Genomic DNA, 11,336 nt, shown 5'->3' with positions numbered 1-11,336 from the left:
AGTTATGTTGGCCTACATTTCATTTGCCTGGAATGTAACAAAATGAACAAAAACATATAAATTAGAAGAAAGCGTTTCAATAGCTTTATTTCATTCAAGATTCTTGTCATCCTTTTAACCGATTTTGGTATTCTCGGCTTCCAACAAGCTACGTTTATTAACTAACAACCCACCAAATACAACAAATATACAGGCTTAACATCACGAGGAGGGTAACATTAATTAGGTAATATATACATGACTTTATGAGAAAATTTGTACCATTGCATAAGATTTTTACATTGCTACAACAAAATTTAATAGTGTGCATTGTTCCTAAATCTTGCCATATGATGTCAAAATGGGATAGTTATTTTTGCTTAGAGCTTGAGAGTTGAACAAAATAACCGTGGTAGCAGATGTTTCTATGTTTGGATCATTTTGTTTATATTTCCAAATACCAGCAGTTACCATGGTGATTTTCTAAATTTTCACAGATTTATTAGTCACATTTTAGTTTAGTTAATTCTTTGGTACATTTCTTTCAGTTGTTACAGAGACTTTATTCATCAGCTGCTGGAAACGAATCCCACGATGTTGGTCGATGTTTGGAATTCTGCCTCGAACCACCGTTAACTTTAAATCTTTGCATTGAAACTCGACTGTTTTACCAGACTTACATAGAAGATGTGCTGCACTAAATGATGGCATTTTTAAGCCAAGAATGTGATAAGTGCCATTGTATTGACTATAACCCATTGTTTGATCGAAGTATGCATTTGGCACTTGATGGACTCCATGTAAACAGAAATGGTGCATATGTATTGAAAACAGTATTGGAGTCATTTGTTGTTTGTGTGGACATGGTGCAGATAAATAGCACTGAAATTTTTTTATCATCGGACCTGTGCCATCCGTATGTCTTATGCAGATGTAGTAAAGCAGTTTCCATCCAGAGACAAACTTAAGTCGATGAATTACAAGGATAAGGTGATTAACATAAATTATAGTTTTTACTTAAAACTTGCTTTTAACATGAATAAGGTCACATAGTCATATCAGTCTATATTCTTTAAAGTTCTTTGGTAATTAGTTCATTTTAAATTTTTCTTTGAATGGCATCTCCATTACAGCAATATGTCCATGTTAAATCATAATGTTGTGCCCCTACTTGTTTTTTAAAAAGTCCTAAATCATGTTTGTCTTTTTAAAGAGACAGGTAAAATTATTAATGTACTTATTATTTACTTAAGAGTAATTGGACTAACCAAAGTACAGATAATTTGTTTATGTATATTGATAATGTTATATAATTATGATATCCATGTTCCACTTTATGGTTGATAGTCACAGGTTAGGTCTGGGTTTTCACAAAGATTTCATGGAATTATTCATATGAAACATGATTTATATGATCATGTCATATCTACACCCACCCAGAAATTGTAAAAGTCATTGACACATCTATTGTTCATAGATCAAAATTATTATACTCTAGCTTTATCTGTGCAGTAACATTCTTTGCTATAGCTATCTAATGCCTAATAGTTGTGCACTGATATAATATGTCTTCGGCATGTGTTAGACATCACTGTAGACCATGGGTGCACAAACCCTGGCCAGATGGCCGAATCTGGCCCACAAACTTGTTCTGTCCGGCCCTCAGGACAAATTAAACAACACAGAAATCTGGCCTGTGAACAGTAATAATATTAAAGAAATGTGTCTGTGGCCCTCAAGTGGTCTTAGAAAATGCAATCTGGCCCTTGGCCAAAAATGGTTGTGCACCCCTGCTATAGACTGTGACAAGGAAACCTTATAGTTATGTAACTGATACATTGGTAAAGCTTCATTAAAAAACAAATAAACATCTTTCACCGATGACTCGAATTGCTATCTGTCAGTTACAATACAAATGATGATATAAATCATGCCACTTTTTAATGTTAATGTAATCTCAGAATGTGCATGTTAATTTACAGTAAAATTATACTAGTCAGAATGTTCATCTTAATTTACCATTAAATTATCCTTTCATCAGCATATAATAAAATCATTAAGTGTGGCATATCTTTATTCACAGTACAAAAGCTCAGTATGTTCACTACCTACTATAATGGTATTATTTCTAAAATTACTATTTATTATTCAGTCATAACAAAATGTATTCATTATTAACCAAATTGGTTTGTTTTTTATTTCAATTCATTTTAAGAATGTGCACACGTTAGAAAAGAAATTTGTTATATTGTTACTACTAACAATATTTTTTTAATTAAAAAAACATTTGCTTGGCCTGCAAAAGTCTAAAACAACTAAAAAAGAATATATACAACACTCGTGCAATGGGAATTTTCAATTTCTAACAAAGGTATACAAATCGTATTGGGGTTCCTGTGGGTATATATGAAAGCCAGTGGGTTTCAAAATTTTGTGAGTACTTAACTTATTTTTTCTTCATTTGTACATATAATATTCAAACAATGTTGTTTACTGCTTTGATAATTCATTTATATTTTGCCCAAAATTTACATGAAACCTAAAAATTACAATATTTGGCCATCTTAGAAATTAAGGTTTGGTACTGTACATCTAATCTATTATGCAAGGCCATGCCTGCTATATTTTCCAATTATAGAGTATATAATCAATCTTGCAGCTTAGTTAAAACATATATTAACTTATTCTGTAGATGATAAAACTGAATCTGTTCACTCATACAAAAACAAAATGTGCCCACTGATTATGTATTTGATTCAAGTTTATCCAATGTGCATGTGTTCATTAATACATACATTATGTGTGTGTGTGTGTGTGTGTGTGTGTGTGTGTGTGTGTGATATTACAGACTATTGGAACCTGGGTAAATGCAGCTTAAGTTTACATACTTTGTTAAAGTTGTTACTGTTTAATATTGTTATTTTTCTTGTCTTTTCCCTTTTTCCATGTGATATTTTTACATGAGCAGGAAAATAATCATCAGTGATGCTATTGTTGGCTGATAGTAATTTACTGATATCTGTATAGCTACTTTGCTACATTATGATTACTAAGTCATCTGAGAATTGTTAACTGATAGCGATTATTTACTGAACATAGACTGAGAATGGCCTATTCATTTCTGTATGTGAAAAACTGACATTGCCAGCAATATGAATCTATCTTACACTTTTTACATAAACTGCATATTTGCAAAATGTCAATAATAATGGAAATTACATTTTTATGCATCTTTATTTCACAATAATTTTGATATTAGAGTGAATATTCTTCACCAGATTCCACCCCTTACAGCCCATGTGTGCAGCCATCATTATAATATTGTTCTCATATTCTTCTTTTTTTCTTTCTCGTGAAAGGCATGTACGTAATTTTACAGTTATAATTCAGTGACACATTTGCATGGTCTTTTATTTAACTGTAGCAGGTTTCCTTTTCTTATGTGTCAAGACTTAATGCTGATACTTTGAGAAATTTGTTTCTATTAAAAAATAATTCTCAGGAAGATAACCATTTAAATGTTTTTGCAGATATATACTTTGTTATGCAGGTTAGAGCAGCATGAGATATTAGTGAATGTCAGTGAGGATGTTGCTGTAATTTTGTTGATTTTTAAGAAGCATTTTTAAGGTTTTTGTATTTGTCTACATTGAAAAGTGTGACTCAATTACTGTCAGATATTTCTTTTCTCATTCATGTATCTTTGAACATAATAATAGTGCACTGAAACTTTAGAAAATGTGAATCACATGCTACTGTCAGCACAAATTGGTGAAATCACAAACAAAAATTAAATAAGTTAGGCTATGAAAATATTTTGTCTAGAAAAATCTGCTGTGGCAGATAACATTATTTTGATCCTTATGAAGACCTTAATCATGATTATAGTAACTTTGTAATGACAATATTAACTGATTCGTTATTACAATTGTACTTATTTGGCTGAAATATTTTATATACTGGGTAACATATTAAAATAATCTTGTGCATAGTAACAGTGACAACAAGTTATGTTTGTTGGTTGCTAACCACTATTGAAGAAATGTATTTCAGCAGTGGCATGTGAAGCTGGAAGAGGAACTCTCAAAACCACCTACTGCATTAGTCATAAATAAAAGACAATTATTTCTGGTAACCTAACCGTGTTAATGGTTACTTACCATGAATTTCTTTATGTTTAAGTTGTGATAACCCAACCCCCCCATTATATACCCAGTTTTTTATTCACTGTTACATTTTTTTAAGGCCATCTTGATTATCATATGAGTAATTCATGGAGAACAATTGAATGTTCAGAATATATTTTGTTTTCCACTTCTTTATGTACTGTTCTCTAGAACATACATGATATTTAAGGTTTAGTTGCAATGAAAATAATTACTTATGTAAACATTTTAATTTTTTATATTTTATCACTTTTGCAGGAACAGTTTTATTTCAATTTTATTGAAGAATTGGAACAAGCTTTACCTCATGGACAGTTATCAAAAATAACTACTGATCTGCATTTATGTCCAGTGCCATCGGTGAGATGTTACAATAATTGTTATTAGAAATGTGCCTTGAAATTAACAGATACATGTTTTTGGTTCACTGATAGTTCTATCTATGACCTAGCTTCCATGATCCATATTTTATGGTATAGTTAAACTTATGATTTTATTAATTTTCTGTGATTTAGTTTTATCTTTATTGAACATGATGTTTTCCATTGGTACATCAGCCTTGAATCACACTTCGGGACTTTTAAAATGCATATTTTCCAGATTGACAATAGCAGAACATTATTTTTTATTACATCTTACTGTAAACTAACCTAAATTATGGAAAAAATCAATTTTGATACTGACACCTTGTTAGGGTTGGCAGGTCTGCTTCCTCGATGTATCCATTTTACTTTCCCACCATTAAAGCTGTCAGCCATATACGACCATTTAAGTGTCAACATTGGTATTAAAACCTCAATTCCACCACCATTACACCATTGCCTTGGTACCTAGGAAAAGTTTTTAATATTGTCAGTACTAACATTAACTCAGTTTTTGTATTTAAAAAAACAAAAAAATTGGTCCAAAGCCATGGCCAACGAAAGTCCCTGTGATTTTACTTGAGTAGGAAAATAATGAGAAATTATGCTAATGTTGGCTGATAGTAATTTACTGATGGCTGTAAAGCTGCTTTGTTACAACATGATTACTAAGTCATTTGAGAACCGTTAACGCTTATTGATTATATACTGAATATAGATACCAACATACATTGATAATGGCTTATTCATTTCTGCTAGGAGAAAACTGAAAGTGCCAGTAATATCAATGTATATCATAGTTTGTTCATAAACTAGATATATATTTGCAAAATGTTTATAATAATGGAAAGTACATTTGTATGCATATTTGTTAAAAATTAATTTATTTTATAGATCAACATGAATATTCTCCACATTCCACCCATTACAGCCCATGGGTGTATCCTTATCATATTGTTAGCATTTTCTTAGTTTTCAATTGTATTTTCTTTCTTGAAAGACGTGTTTATTTTGACACTTATAATTCCACCAGAGACACGTTTATTTGGTCTCTTTTTCAACAGGTGTCTTTTTCTTTTGTATCAGGTTTGCTGTTACTTTGAGTAATTTCATTCTGTTCGTGGTTTTTTGTAAGGAAGATATCTTTTTAAATGTGTGCACTGATGTATACTTTTTTATGCTGATTCGATCAATATGAGATAATAGTGAATATTGGTGTTTATTCCTGTAATATCACAAACAGCTATTCATAACATATACAAGGGAATTGTTCAGTGTCAAGGTATGATTGTATCAATCAGAAAGATACTTTCTGAACCAATAACGGAAGAAAAGACTTTATTATAATTGGGGTATTATAGTTTATTGCTGCACCTACTGTGAAAGTAATGTCTGTTCTGAAAATGAAATTAAGGATAATGTGGTAATTAGAATGGTAGTTAATACAAAATTTATTTGGATGTATTAAACTTTTACATCTGACCATATTAATTTTGACATTATTTTGTTGTTGTTACCGGTTGCCTTCATTTCTTGCCATCATATAATTTTTTTAAGGATCAACACATTCATGCTGCCTTTACGAACCAGTAGCCAAAGATGAAAGATTATTCCAGAGAATTGCCCCTGCAAAGGTACGTAGAAAATATAAAGTTTGATCTGTATTTCCGTATCCTATATTGTTTTGTGACTACTGCTTTCACAGTTGACCAGTAAAGGTAAACTCTTATCTTTAGATGTGATCAATTTTTCAATCACTATTCTAGAAATATAGTAAATAATAAACTGTTATTTAAAACAATGCAGCTTGGTTATCATTTATGTCCTTTTCCTTTTGCAGTAACATTTTAACTGTTGAAACTGTTCTTTCATTGTAGGTATTCAGCTGTTCTGAGTGTCCTGTGAAATTCACTAAGGAAGACTTCCTTTAGAACCATTACCTGTTCAGACATGTTCCTCATATAAGGGAAATGGTGGAGATTATGTGCATGATTCTTAAGCATTTATGCCAAACTCTGAAATACCTGTTCAGAATTTAACTCAGTTAATTTTCTTATTGGCAACATAAATGCATTAAAATTTATGTATTATATATTTGGTGTTTTTAACTTGGAAATATGTGATATGAAGTTATATTCGTTGCATTTTCCAGTATAGGTTCACAGGTATTGTTTTTTCCAATAGTACTACATCAGCTCTTTTTTTGTCCTTGGGTTATGGCAGTCATCACCACTTTTGAATGAGGAAAACTTATACTTCTTTTCCCCTTGAACATAACTACATCACATTGTACATTTTTAAAATTAAGTTATAAGACATGTGCTGGTTACAGACACAATTCACGTTATTTCTCTGTCTATAGTGATCCAAACTGTATTTGCATTTATGAGATGAATATTTCAAAATGCCACCAGTGTCCATACACTACTTATGAATGCTATACAAATGCAGTGCTCAGGAATTTGAGTAGCAACTGCAGAATTTATTTCAAAGATACAGCTTCTATGAGAAAACTGGATAAAAGATGACAACATAGAAGTTATATCTCCCATGTCCAATTCCTTACTGCAAGAAACCTCATTACATCCACCAGTTGTTAGCAATACAATTGTGAAAGAAAATGTGATTTATCAGACGTTGCCATTGCAAAATCTGTGTTTACAACCAATTTGGAAAAATCACATAAAGCCATTTGCATTGCACATGACATGATGACTCACTTGATAGAGTGCCATTTCATGGATTCAAAAAATAAGCAGCTTCATCTGTTTTAGGATGCTGCTATCAATGTATCCACTTTTCCAAATTGTTCAGTGTAGAGGGGTACTTTTCATATTTACATTACTTAAAATAAAAGTGGACAGTAGTGAAGTACCTATTTATTATATATGAAATAATAATTGGAAGTTGAAGAAAATGCGTCAAATTTTGTTTTTGGAATTTTAGTTAACGCAACATTTTTAAACTCTGATAATCATGTATACAGTGTACATTAAATACTTTCTTATCATCCTATATTTGAAATTGTGTTTGTACACATATTAGGATCCCTTGCTAAAGTTATTATGTTAACCAAAAATTTCTGGATTTAGATAAGATTTATTTGCGATTGTGATAATATCTTCCTTATGTGTATAGTATACAAGTTTCCAGGTTTTTAACACTCTAGCCCAGGGTGGGCAAACTACGGCGTGAGGCCCGCCAAAGGTTTTCGTGCGGCCTAGGAACAAGTCATCATTCGCACTGACTCTGTTTATGTTACTCTGTTTATGAAATAAATGTGCTTCTTTTGAAGTTTAAGTTTAAGTTTTCAAATATTAACAACATATTAACAACTGAAAATTAATTATGATGTTATTTAGAAAAACCTTTTGTTTTGCTATTTCAAATATTAATTATTTTACTTAATGAACTATGCGGCCCGCGACAGGGTGTAAATTTGTGTATGCGGCACTTGCACTAGAATGTTTGCCCACCGCTGCTCTAGCCATATTGAAGAGTAGAATACTCTTGTCACTGTTTAATTATAATAGCATCACATTTCCTTGTATGCCCATTTGATAGTTTTATTAATATTTGTTTTCTTTATTATTATTTTCCATACAAAGGTAGCCATAGTTATGGGATCCATCCCACAAACTAGTAGTTCAACAATAGTACATAGTATTATATTGTATTTCTAAATACAAGAGCAAAATAATATGGCACAGAGAGAACAGGGGTGCAGAACTTTTGTCAAAAACACGTTGACAATGGGCAAGTAAATTAAAAGGTTGACTTGTCTGTATAAAAGACCCTCTTGTCTTTGTTTTAATAGTGGAAGCCAGGACTGTTAAAAACGTTTACTTTATTTAAGCTGCACCATATAAATGCAGTGCAGTTGAGATCTGTGACAGCTGAAACACACCGGATATTTCAGTTTCTCTTAGTTTTCTACTTTTATTATTAGGGTCTACAACTTTAACAAGAATGCATTCCCAGTCTCTAACTGCTGCAGAATCAATAGTAGCATCTGAAAGGACAGATAAGAATTTAGCTCTATATATTATATCCTCGACTTTTGTCAGTAGGTCATTTGAAATTTGTTCTCGTGTAACACAGCACTGTCTGCTTCCATTGTTTGTATCTACAAAACATGTGGCTGCTTTCAGCCCTAATCAATACATATCAGTAAATAGACAATGTACTGGTATTGTACATGCTGGTAAGAATAAATGACATTTGATCGAGTCATATCAGAGACTTATAAAAATGGTACTAGCAGCTGCCTCACTTGGCACTTAGTATTAAGAGGTTAGTGTTAGGACTGATTGGCCTGGTGACAGGATAATGTGACTGGGTAGGGCATGATGTTACATATCTGCAACATGATGCCCCATATCTGCGGCATGATGCCTCAGTGCTTGACATCACTGCAAACTGTCACACTGAAGATATTATAGTGATGTGACTGAAAAATTGTTAATGATGAGTTAAAAATGTAAAACACATACACACATACATTAATGTCTTTTCTTCATTTATTTTCATGATTGTTAACTGACACAACAATTGTGGTATTAGTCAATAAAAAACTTAGTAGAGAGTCAGAAATCTTTTCATTTCTTTGATGTAATAAATTTGATAGCTGTTCCAATTAAGAATATTTCCATATATTGGACAGTTTGTTTTCCTTTTATTTATTATTTTGCTTACACCAATACTAATTCTAGAGTGACTGCAAGTCAATTCCTACTGGACATTATGACGTAGTTAATGGTTCTCATTGCTTGGCTCCTTAAAATGTAGGTAGTCTAAACAGTATTAAAAATGTTTTCCCCTCCTTTCATCATGGTATACAGTCAGTAATTATTTTGTTAACCCCAAACTTTTATTTACATTTCTATCCCATCAATAAATGGGTCTTGATTTTGCTCTGTTATAAGATGTCCACATGAAATTGACCAGAGATATTTGCGCTTCGAATATTTACCCACTAATGTTTCTTTTTCTTATTATCAGCTGTCGTCTGTTGTATCGTTTTATAGTGAAACTCATCATACGTCTTCGTGAGATGAACATTTATAAAACTTTATTTTCAATATTTGTATTTGAACCGCTCTATTGATGTTACCACTGTTGAAAATTATTAATGTTTCCTAAATTCTTTTATGCTGTTCTTGTGGCTGGGAATACATAATAAAAGTTTCAAATGGCTATTATTTTGTTTTTCTCACCCATGAAACAGAAAAATCTAGCTGTTTTGCTAACCTTACTTTTCTTATCCCAGTCTAGTCATCTTAGTCAAGGTGTCTGTACACTCAGAACTACTTTAAAAAAAAAAAACCCTTGTTGTCTGCTGCTGTGCCTGACGTAGTTGTTCTAAAATCAAACAACAAAAATATATAACAAAAAACATAGTAACTTATGTCAATCCATCTTTGAGAACACGAAATACAAAAATATTTTGAGAGAGAGAGAGTGATACACATGCATACAATGTCGAGATTTTTGATATTATGCTAGTTTGTTCCACACAGCATAGTAAATTTTATCCCATATGCAGGCATTGCTCAGTACATTTTCAGGTCAGTGTCATTAAATGTAGATAAAGCTACCTAACTAGTTTTAGATACTTCGTGTAAAACAATATACTATATGCAACAATTAATGACACTGACCTGAAACTTTACTGTGCTACAGATGGGACAAAATTCTCATTGCTGTGTGAAATGAACTATGACAGAAAACAGTGATCTGTGCACACAGACTATAGACCTATACACTTCATAGCCTTCCAACTCTCTTAACAACTACAGAAAACTTAGTAACAGCCAGAAATGTGTTATGTCAAACAAGCTTTATTCTAATTTTGTTAAGCATATCCTATGTGCCCCAGTTGAATCAAAAATATACTTACAATATTTAACGACAAATATTGCACTTACCAGCCAGAAAGAATCATTTATCCGTCGACACATAGCCTTTACTACTACAACAGAAGTGTGGGCCCAGTATCGTTCCATTATTTATAACGTAATTTTCTAAATCAGATCTGATGAAAATGAAAAATTCTCTTGTAATAAATATTAGTTATTTCTTGTTAATTTCATATAACATTCATATATTAAATGTAATAATACTTAAATACTATGCAACGTTTAATGTTGTTTTTTGTTTATTTTTGGCTCATGCATAACTACAGTGTACTTAGATGACACGGTCACGCCACAGTCTTTATACACGTTTGTATTAATGCACCACGTAAATATTTGCACGTAAACTATATTTCAAAAGTGAGAAGTTATTTTTTACTTTAAAGGAAATTATTGGGTGAGAAAAAGAATCTTCATTGGGTTATGGACCGAGAAATCCCCCTCGGCAAGCCTCGTGGGGAGACAAATAATGTAACCCCTTGACTGGGATTGTCTTGTCTCGGTCCAAACCCCAACATAGATTCTATGTCTCTTTCTCACTCTGTCTCCATATGTATGTCTCGTGCTCTCTTTCTATATATATGTGTATTTTTCTCTCTATCTCTTGCTCTGTCTCTCTTGTTCAATCCCTCTCTCCCTCTTGCTCTGTCCCACTTACTCTTTCTATCCGTCTTCTCCTTGTATAACTTTGTCTTAGGCTTTCTCTGCTTTTCTTGCTTGATATCTCTTGTTCTGTCTCACTCGCTCTCTCACGCTCTCGTTTTCTCTCTTTCTGTTTCTCGTGCTCTGCGACTCGCTTCTCTGCACCTGTCTCTCGCTCGCTGTCTTTCACTAGCGCTCTTGCTCTGTCTCATGCTTTCTTTCGCTCTGTCTCTTGCTGTTTCGCTCACTGTATCTCTCTGCTCTTCTGTTAT

At 32.3% G+C, this 11,336-nt stretch overlaps 1 long non-coding RNA gene across 1 annotated transcript; it reads left to right on the top strand.

Annotated features, from left to right (window-relative positions):
• The first annotated feature begins 527 nt into the window (after positions 1–527).
• On the top strand, positions 528–9,310 carry LOC149800355 (uncharacterized). The gene is made up of 4 exons (XR_016421365.1): positions 528–969; positions 4,404–4,505; positions 6,065–6,141; positions 6,385–9,310. It is a non-coding gene; the product is annotated as an uncharacterized LOC149800355 (long non-coding RNA).
• The last annotated feature ends 2,026 nt before the right edge of the window (positions 9,311–11,336 follow it).

Source organism: Sinohyriopsis cumingii, chromosome 5, assembly GCF_028554795.1.
Source record: "Sinohyriopsis cumingii isolate HCF-2022 chromosome 5, ASM2855479v2, whole genome shotgun sequence".
Lineage (NCBI taxonomy): Eukaryota > Metazoa > Mollusca > Bivalvia > Unionida > Unionidae > Sinohyriopsis > Sinohyriopsis cumingii.
This window is presented reverse-complemented; position numbering and strand designations above follow the sequence as displayed.